Raw genomic sequence first — 11,190 nt, forward strand, 5'->3', positions numbered from 1 at the left:
ACTAATGCAACGTCCTTTGAGCCATCAGTAGCTCTCCACGAATTTATGCTTATGGTTCAAGTGGATCATCAAACAGTGGATTATCCTAAGGCAAATCAACTACCATGGGTGATCGTTTTGCATCAAGTGATGATTGCGTCTCAGAATTCGTCCCGGGTCAAGATATGGCCCGATTAGAATGCTTACACTTCAAGTCATAAACTGAAATCAGAGACAGAAAAGACAAAAATTAGTAACTAAAAAAATGGAAAAGATAAAATAAAATAAAATTCATATCTATAATTTTTAATTTTCCTATTTATCCTACTAATTGCAGAAATTAAAATTAGGTTTAATATTGAAACATGCTCGGCAATGGCGCTAACAACTTGACCGCCTCCAAATATGTGAACATTTAGAATAAAAATCGTGCAAATAAAAATACATAAAATAAGTGTGTTCTCTGTAAGCGAAGATGTCAATTTGTAATATAGTTTAGTGTTACAACGAAACACTAGGAAGTATTTCGAGGATCGTACCCAAGAGAGGTCGAATTAAATCTAAATATATTATCTACACTAGCAGGTCTAAACAGTAATCACAAAAAGTCATATTACAATAATTAAAATTAAGGATTAAGATTATAAAATAAAAACTAACTACTAAAAACAAAGTTAACAACCGAAAATCTCTCAATTAACAAGTAGAAGATTAACTCACTTCAGTTGTTGCAATTAACTCCAGGATTTGGGTTTTATGAGGAAATTAGTTGTTAATAATCAATATTACCTCCCGGTCTCTACTATTTAACTAATCGACCAGTACACGCTTATCTTTCGACCTAACTTTCCTGACTAGGATAAATTCATGATTTACTCGATAAACTTATCTCTCGACCTCATTTATCCTAGATTACTTTCTAGGATCATCAATCCTAGGGTTTAAACACATATAAATTTATACCAACTAACTTTATTGGAAAACCCTAATTCCTTCGTTAATCACTCCCACATCCACTCGTTAATCTCCCTAAGGATCTAGCCACTCATCGCCTTAACAATAATCTTTTCCATAGTTAGATTAATCATGCAATAACACAAATTAACGTAAAAGAGAAAGAGATATAAATTGTTCATTTGATGAACTTGATGCGCTCAGAATCATGAAATCCTTTAACAATGATTAAGATATCATCGATTGCAAACAAGAAACGAAAGAAAAATACTGAAATACTTACTAATGAATAGTTGGATTCAAATCAAATCCAAGTTGAAGAACAAGAAAATAATTGTTTTTGAAAATAAACTACAACTAAATAAAAAAAACCTAAACTACTTACTAAAACTCTAAAATAGCTTGGCAAAAAGCTCTCTAAGTTTTGCCTCAACTTAACTATTTGTAGACAGATTTTAGCAGCCCTAATTAGGTCAAATACAAGCCTTAATCACATAAAATATGATTTTTGCAGGTGAAAACACCCTCGCTTAATTTCTACCCATCTTTACACTTGTGTCACGACACAGCCTTATGCGTGTTGCGACACACAACTTCGAATATAAAATATTGTGTTCATCCTGTTGTGTTGTGACACCGAAAGCATGTGTTGCGACTCAGTTGTTGTTCCTAATGCTTTTGGGCCTCAAGATGAGTATCTTGCACACTCAATTAAAGTGTTAAAACCACCTTAAGGTCGATATTGGCCCAATGGTCAACTAACTCGAAATAATGAATAAAAATGCTTATTTTGCAATATTTTGAATATAAATTAAGAAATGAGGAAATACAATAAAATATATTAAAATGACTAAAAAAAGCTGTTAAGTGTCGAAAAGTACTTAATTTGCCACTATGATTTGTGGCAGATCATACTCATTGGTCAGAAATATGGCCTCGAATAGTAGGTTCTTGCCTAGTAGATTCCAAACTGCAAGAGGTATGTCAAAAGGTGCCGCAACAACCACAACAGCACCCAAAATACACTTGGGATAGTCAGGTGCTCAGGACAAAAGTCAAAGTGGTGGTGGGAAGCAATGATAGCCTTAGAAGAGACCCATTCGGTTACTTCCATTAAGGGGTTGTTAGGGGGAACTCTGGCATTCATGCCACAAAGCATAGGCTCACTATTATTTTATACTGGAAAGGACTTTCTAAGGATGTGAAAAGGTGGATAAAGAAGTGTCTGATTTGTCAGAAATGTAAAGGGGAACACTCAGCACACCCTAGACTCCTACAACCACTCCTAATACCAACTCGAGCCTGGTTAACAATCAGTCTAGATTTCATCGATGGGCTACCAGCTTCAAAGGGGAAAGACACTATTTTAATAGTGGCGGATAGATTAACAAAGTATGGTAATTTTATGGCATTGCCGCATCCCTTTACTGCTATTATAGTGAGCGAGGAGTACTTTGCCAATGTGTACAAGTTATATGGGACACCAGAGACTATTGTATCTTATCAAGATAAGGTATTCATAAGTATTTTTTGGCAGAAGCTATTCGAAAAATTGGGAACTCGCCTTCATCTTTCCATTGCCTACCACTTTGAGATTGATGGGCAGACATAGGTGCTCAATCGTTATTTGGAAGGGTATCTTTGCTATATGACTGGAGAAAGACTGAGTGATTGGGTTTTTTTAGCTTCCTTTGGCGAAATGGTGGTACAACACTACTTATCATTCTATCATTCAAACCTAACCATATGAAGCTCTTTATGGCCAAGACCCTCCCATTCATCTGCCTCATCTAGCAGGTTCTTATAAGGTAGCTACTGTAGATTGAAGCCTGCAACACCATAAAACAGAAAGGCAGCTTCTCAAATTCCACATGAAAAGGGCTCAAGACCAGACGAAGCAAGTGGTCAATCGTAAGAGATCTGAAAGGGAGTTCTAGGTAGGTGATCATGTGTACCTGAAACTCCAACCCTACAAGAAGCATACTATGAGGAAATTCAAGAATCAAAAGTTGTCTCCTAAGTATTTTGGGTTATAAGCAGTGGAAGCCAAGATCAGGAAAATAGCTTACAGGCTGAAGCTACCTGAAGGCTCTTGAATCCATCCCACCTTCGACGTATCTCAGCTTAAGAGGCATATTAGTAAGGTTCCTAGTCAAACTGATCTGCCGCCTTTGGTGGGAACTGATGGGACTTTAGCCAATGTACCAGTTAGGGTGTTGGAAAGATAATGGTATGCAAGGGGAACCAGGTTGCTACAGAGGTTTTGCTCGAGTGGGAAAACACCTTTCAAGAGAACTCCACCTGGGAAGACTTGCAGCAACTCCAACAACAATTTCCTACATTTGATCCTTGAGGACAATGATCATTTTAAAAAAGGGAGTAATTCTTATGGACTGAAGATGAAATAACAGTTGACTAGTTTGAATGCAGTTAATTCTGTTGTTTTGTTCTATTCCTTTTTATTGTAAAATGCAACATTTTATTTAATGTTTTAATGAAATGGTACGTCGAGAGGTCTGGGATGTATACAGACTCTCAAAACAACGCGTTTAGTACCGTTAATGAAATGATGAGTTTCAGGGATAGGTATTGTAGCTGGCCTAGATCGTTTTAATTTGTTATTTTCCTTTCTTTTTATCAGTCGCAATGGGAAAAACGAAGTTAAGCATGAATACAGACTGATTTTCTTTCTCTTTTCTCTTTTCTCTTTTCAACTCAATTTCTCTATATTTCTTCCTCCTCCTTGCAAGAATTCTATCTAGATATTACGTGTCATAGATCTGAAATTTTTAGATATTTTCCTTTAGATATAGTGATAGAGAACCTCGTGGTTAGTGTTTTACAACCTAAGGATTCCACTTCATCGGAGCCCTCATATTCCTTTCAAGAAAAAATAAAGAAAGGAAAAAGAAAAGCAAAAAAGAAACGAAATAAGAAAGAAACAAGAACGAAGAAATTGTTCTTTTTTTGTTATTTTTGTTTATTTCTAAGTAGATCTAGATTTTGAGGAATCCATATGGTTTAGGATTAAAAGTTCAATGAAACCACGTTCATTGAAGCCCCTTTCCATTTACAACATGTTTGGTTGGGTGTATTGGCTATGCCAATACACCCATAATCAGTGGGCCCCACCTATGCATATGTTTGGTTGAATGTATTGCCCTATTACGAGTCTAATACATTCCGGGTGTATTCCTGATGAAAGACCCATTTCTATTCCCTTCAAAAAGTTCAGATTAGCTCCGCTTAACTCTCCCGATTGTGATTTGGCCTGTTTTACCCTTCCAATACAAGAGCCATCTCCAGCCTCTCCCTCCCAAGATCAAGAAGCTCCCGATTTCTCTTCCTGTTTCATCCATCGGCCTCTTCTTGTTTCACTTTCAAAGCACTGTTTCTCTTTCCGATTTCTCTTCCCAATTTCTTGCACCTTTTCAGAGCACTATTTTGGCCATCAAAACAGACTTGTGTTCTTCAAATGCAGTGAGTAGAGATCAATCCCAAGTATCTCCAAATAAACCCTCAAGAAAAGCTTTCCAATTCAATCAAGGTAAAAACTGTCTGCCCTAACATTCTTTCAACATGTTTTCCCTTTTATGTTTTTTTATGACGAAAGATTCAACATTTCTAGAAATTGAATCATGCATTTACCTTTAACATGAGGTTTTAGAAAGTTTAATCATGTAACTCTGCTGGTGTCAAATTTCGTACTCAAATTTTAGACCCAGTTTAGGCTTTTCTTCTCGGTACCGTACCTGCTCGTTGTTCTCAAATTTTTTTGCTCCCTGATGCACGTTCCACGTGCAGTTCAATATTTATGTGAGAATAATGTTAATTTGTTTACAGATTCTGCCCGTCGAATAAGGCCAAAATCTGGCATCTATGTTGTTCTGCCCAATTTCCCAGTAACATATTTTTCTAACTTTTCTGTTAAACTAATTGCATACCTGAACTTATCATGGTTTCTCTTTTCACCATAAATTTGGGTATTCTCTGCCTCTGGTAGGGAAGATTCCTAAAATTGCTGGAGCAGACCACCTCCAACATTCAACTTAACTTTTCTCTATTCACGGACTCACCCAACGATTGAACAAAGAAAATATTCCCTTTTCATTTTCCCTTTCTACATGTATATAAACTACTCACCGCTATCCGTGCTTGAATCAGGATCATAACTTTTGATACCCAAAAATAATGTTGCTCTCCAATCAGACTTCAACACTTAAACTCCACAACATACAAGAAAATGTCCTCAAAGTCTGGGCTAAACCATATTATATAATTGATTGCCGACAGTGGAGATAGAAAGCGATGTACAGTGGGCTCCAAAAGCCCCTCCCAACAATGCATTGTTTGGTTAGGGGAAGAGTGTTGTGGAGGAACATATGTTAATATTTAATTAAAAAAGGAAGCATGGCCCAGATTTTCTTGGTCAAGAAAACCATGTGATATTCTATTGTATTGTTGAGTTATATATAAATTTTGTTGGGCCAACGTGGGTAGAAAAATGGTGCAGGGTGGAGTCTGGAACTTGGAATATGTAGCTCATCCGGGTTGGTTCAATCATTCAACAGATTTTTACAGCATAAGGGGAAAAAGTGTTTTTTTTAGTAAAAAGAGTAATGAAAACAACAGCTTTGTTGTGTAGTAATTGAAAATGGGTGTGGGGATGTGTGGGTGTCCCCTTGATGGGTAGTATAGTTCCAGATGAGAGACAAGAGTCTTGATATTTTATGGTTCTTTGGCTATGCATCCACTTACTGTGTGGACTTATCATATGATATAGATGGTATATGCTTGAAATTTCTTACTTCTATTATACATCCTTAAATGATGATGCTCTTTAATTACCTTCTGGATTTGCATATTTGGAATCCAATGTTTCTCTGTTTTGTTGCTCCTCATTTTGTTCCGTAGGCTACAAATGATGGTGCTCATTTTGCTCATCATTTTGTTTACCTTCTGGATTTTGTTGCTTAAACTATGTGATCATTTTGTTCCTCATTCAATGCTTGAAATTGTATTGTTGTTTATTAATTGGAATGATTTGAGGAGATGTAATTTTGTTTTACATATTTAGTTATAAGCTATCTATTATCCAGCTGAATCAACCTTATTTAGTCTTAAGCAAGCAGTAACCAAACCTGAAAAGTGACAGATAAGGGCAGCTAGTTAAGGAAGAAGGGAAAAAAGAAAGGAATATGGTGTGCTGTTTTGAGTTTTGACATTACCCATGGCTGTATCCATGTACTTTTTTTATAGCAATTTATTTTGGTTAAACTACATCATTAGTTGTTCAAGTATGTGTAAGTTTTTGATTTAGTCATTGCCTGTTAGTCTCTTTTATAGGTAGTTAATTTGAACATGTTTAATTAAATTCTTTTTTCTCTAATTTAAAAGTCGGGAAAGGTTTTAATATATTGCAGTATTGTATTAAAAAAAGTTAAGTTGGTCAGTTATCAAAATATAAATTTTCATAACCAAATTGATGAACTTAAATGACTTTTAATATATATTATTTGTAATTTTTTAAAAATATATTTATAATATAATAAATATATAATACATATAAATTTAAATCAAAAAGTCAAATATATTGCAGTATTGTATTAAAAAAGTTAAGTTGGTCAGTTATCAAAATATAAATTTTCATAACCAAATTGATGAACTTAAATGACTTTTAATATATATTATTTGTAATTTTTTAAAAATATATTTATAATATAATAAATATATAATACATATAAATTTAAATCAAAAAGTCAAATATATTGCAGTATTGTATTAAAAAAAGTTAAGTTGGTCAGTTATCAAAATATAAATTTTCATAACCAAATTGATGAACTTAAATGACTTTTAATATATATTATTTGTAATTTTTTAAAAATATATTTATAATATAATAAATATATAATACATATAAATTTAAATCAAAAAGTCAAATATATTTCTATACATATTTTTTATACTTGAAAACAACCAATTCCCCCTTTTTTTAACAAAAGAAATAATTGAAATATATACTAGTTATATAATTATACTTGAAACAATTATAAGCACAGTTACCTATAATTATATAATTATACTTGAAAACCACAGTTACCTATTTGTCACCTTTGTCACAAAGCAGTATTCCAACATTATTCAACTTGACCATAATGCCTCTTCTATTTTCTGCCTTTTTGTTTCTTACAAGTCATAAGTTCATCCACGGTACATTGCCTGCTTAGTCTCTTTTATGGTATATAATTATATAATTATATCATTTATTAAATATATTTATTTAAATAGATTATAAATAATGTTGGAATACTGCTTTGTTTCTAACTTAGTCTATTTAACTATATTTATTTTTCTATTTAATCATTGCCTGTTAGTCTCTTTTATGGTATCCTATTCTATTGAATAGCCTTGTTTTTATACACATTGTGTTGTTGAAGTTACGCTTTGTTGCAATGCACTCGTTAAGATTCTAAATTTGTATTGTTCATTTTTCTTTGATAGTGTGATATTGCTTCCTACTGAAGCGGCTTGTTTGATTGCTTCCTCCACCCACAGTGTACCGTCTTCTTTTCACACAATCACTGTAAGTTCTTTGGCAATTAAATTATTTAATTATATTTTACTGTTATTGAAATTATGATTGGAGAAATGTGACCCTTTTACTGCGATTTGACAATATGGAACACATTAATATATTGCAGTAATGGCCCGTCTGCCTTTAATTGCACAAAGTGTGAGGCGTAAAAGAATTGGTATTGCAGTGACAATATGGTTGGAAATCTGTAGAATTGCGATTTGGTTCTTATTTAGAATGGGTGCCAGCCTTAGCCTACATACTTATAGACCAATGATTAGGTCCTATACCTTAGATTTTTATGCAAAACGGGATTATGTGAAAAGACTTGTATATGCTAGTGACGAGACCTGTATTGAACAAACTAGGATGAATAGAACTGCCTTTTTTAAACTATGTGAGATGTTAGAATCGTTAGGGGGATTGAAGTCGTCAAGAAACATGCTTGTTGATGAGCAAGTGGCAATGTTTTTACATATCATCTCCCATCACCTTAAAAATTGAGTTATCAAGCATCACTTTAGAAGGTCCGGGGAAACTGTTAGCAGAGCATTTCATAGTGTTTTAAATGCTGTCATACGCTTAGAAGATGTCTTATTTAAAAAGCCGGAGCCAATTACAGCCGATTCTTCTGACACAAGGTGGAAATGGTTTAAGGTAGTAGACTGAGTTTTATATATAGCTTGTACAACATTTAGTTGACTTAGATTTAAATTCGTATTCTAACAGAAGGTTTTATATCATGTGATATAGAATTGCTTAGGTGCTCTTGATGGAACCCACATAAAGATTAGGGTGCCAACAGTTGATAAACCTAGATATCGAACCCGAAAAGGTGACATAGCAACAAATATGCTAGGTGTTTGTACACCTGAGATGCAATTTGTTTATGTTCTTCCTGGTTGGGAAGGTTCAGTTGCTGATGGACGGGTGCTCCGAGATGCCATTAGTAGAAGACATGGACTAAAAGTTCCTCATGGTACAGTGTATACTTAGAGGAATTTGAATTATTCATTAAGATCAAACTTTGTTTGCTGAATTAATCATTTTTTAGCCAATTTATATTATAGGTTGTTATTATCTAGTTGATGCTGGATACACAAATTGTGAGGGATTTCTTGCACCATTTAGAGGACAGCGATATCATCTGAACAAGTGGCGTCAGGGTTATCAGCCAAGTTCTCCGCAAGAGTTTTTTAATATGAAACATGCCTCAGTACGTAATGTCATTGAAAGATGCTTTGGCTTATTAAAACTTAGATGGGGAATACTTAGGAGTCCATCGTTTTATCCTGTACGGGTGCACAATAGAATTATTATTGCATGTTGTTTGCTCCATAATTTTATTCGAACCCATATGAGTATTGATCCCATTGAAGCGGAGGTGAGAGAAGGATTACCTACTAATGTGGTGGATGACGATGAACCGAATATCACAAATATTCATCCATCGGATGCTTGGGCAACTTGGAGGATGGAACTAGCCAACCAAATGTTCGATGAATGGCAAGCATCTAGAAATTAGTTAGGTTTAGGGACAAATTCAGTTTGAATTAATTTGTTGATGTTATTTTATGTAACTAGTTTATGAAACTTTGGTGGTCTTTGATTAAAATTCTGTATTGTACTAAACTTTGTTGAATTATAATTTAATTATCTTTTCATTCAGCATGTGTTATAAATTTAAATTTAGTATTGAACTACCGATATAATATTATAAACTGTTCACCCAACAGTTAAATGATATTCAAAATAGTAAATAATGTTACTTTATTTTTTTTCTTAAGAACAATATGTCAGGTGTTCCACCAATGGGTGCTTCTTCTCAAGCTTCTCGAGGAAGCAAAAGAAAATGGGTTCCAGAGGAGGATGCAGCCTTGGTTTCTTGCATGGTGGATTTGCACAATGTAGGAACATTTAATGCTGATACTGGGTTCAAAGCCGGTTATTTGAACGAGCTAGAGAAAATGCTAGAAAAGGCTTTACCAAGAGCAATGTTGAAGGCGAAACCAAATATTGAATCTCGGATTAGGTGCCTAAAAAGGGAATGGTCAGTCGTCTACGACATGCTTAATGGCCAAAACAACAGTGGTTTTGGTTGGGACGAGCATAGGTAGCTCGTTGTTGCTGAAGATGCAGTTTGGGAATCATATGTAAAGGTAAGTTGTGAATCAAGTATTTATTTGTTTTTTTACAAAACTTATAACTTAAATGATTTCCTCATTTTTTTTAGAGTCACAAAGAAGCCTCTCAGTTCAGACATCGTTCTTTCCCTTACTACAACCAGCTTACTGCGATATACGCAAGAGATCGGGCGACTGGGAAAGACGCTCAATGTAACACCCCGAACCCGAGACCGACACCGGAGTCGGACACGAGATGTTAACAAACTTTGAAAAATTTTTCCAGACACTGCCCAGTCTGAGTACTAGTCGCTTCAAAAATCATATCTTGAGTTTCACAACTCAAAAATCAGTTTTGTGATTTTTCCCTGAAACTAGACTCATGTCCCCACCTATGGATTTTTTTCTAGAATTTTTGGTCGGGCCAATTAGTACAGTTTATTAGTCAAAGTCTCCCATGTTACAGGGGTCGACTACACTGACCTTTTCCCATTACGACTGGGATATCTCTCTGCACAGAGCTTCAATACTGATTCCGTTTGTTTCTATGGAAACTAGACTCATAGAGGAATCCATACATATATGGTATGACCCCTAATTATCTCTGGTCAATTTATAGTGAATTTCCAAAGGCGGAACAGTGAATCCAGAAACTGTTCTGACCCTGTTCCACAAGAACCCGAATATCTCTTTCTGTACTGTTCCTATAATTGTTTCGTTACTTCCATATGAAAGTAGATTCATCAAGGTTCGATTACATAATTTATTCACTATTTAATTCCACTCCTACGAATTCTTGTGATTTTTCCAATCCACACCACTGCTGCTATCAGCTTCTGTTTTCAAAGTGAACCTTACCTAATTTGGGGTTTCATGGACCAACTAGGGCCTTATCATACATAAGCCCACATATGATCATACTTAGCCATTCTAGTGGCTGATCATTTGCTCAACACTTCCATTCCAACATAGTTACATCATGAAACCATCTATACATTCATAAATACGAATGGTCTAATGCCATACTCCACTTCTACAAGCCATTTTCGCATGGCTGTACACTTATACATTTCATAAAGTACTCGAAAGACAACAATGGGTAGTCCTATACATGCCATAACAAAATTCAACCAAAATAGTACCCAAAAGAGCCTTTGATAGTGTGGGCGACTTCGACTTCAAGATCCCGAGTCCGATAGCTGGAGAACCAAAAATCTATAAAACAGAGGAGCAATGTAACGAGTAAGCAATTTATGCTTAGTAAGTTTGAGCAAGGAATTCCAGCATGCACAAAGAATAGCACACATTTAGCTAAACGGAATATTTCATAATACGCAATTTACCGATATCAAACTTGCTTCACAACATTAACAACCATTATGTACATACACAATAAACTAACTTGGCCGAAGGCCGGTAGCTCGTTTATCAACTGAGCGAACATTTATTTGTAAGGGCTCGATTAAATTCAACACATACGTAACATATCCCCATATTGGGATGTTTTTCGAGTATTCGCTGGAATTTTACAGCAAGCTCATTCATTACCAAATCACGTAC

At 34.9% G+C, this 11,190-nt stretch overlaps 1 long non-coding RNA gene across 1 annotated transcript; it reads left to right on the top strand.

The window, feature by feature from the left end:
• Positions 1 to 4,041: 4,041 nt before the first annotated feature.
• Positions 4,042 to 5,764, top strand: LOC107903839 (uncharacterized). The gene is made up of 2 exons (XR_001685981.2): positions 4,042 to 4,480; positions 5,098 to 5,764. It is a non-coding gene; the product is annotated as an uncharacterized lncRNA (long non-coding RNA).
• The last annotated feature ends 5,426 nt before the right edge of the window (positions 5,765 to 11,190 follow it).

This window comes from Gossypium hirsutum, chromosome D05, assembly GCF_007990345.1.
Source record: "Gossypium hirsutum isolate 1008001.06 chromosome D05, Gossypium_hirsutum_v2.1, whole genome shotgun sequence".
Classification (NCBI taxonomy): Eukaryota; Viridiplantae; Streptophyta; class Magnoliopsida; order Malvales; family Malvaceae; genus Gossypium; species Gossypium hirsutum.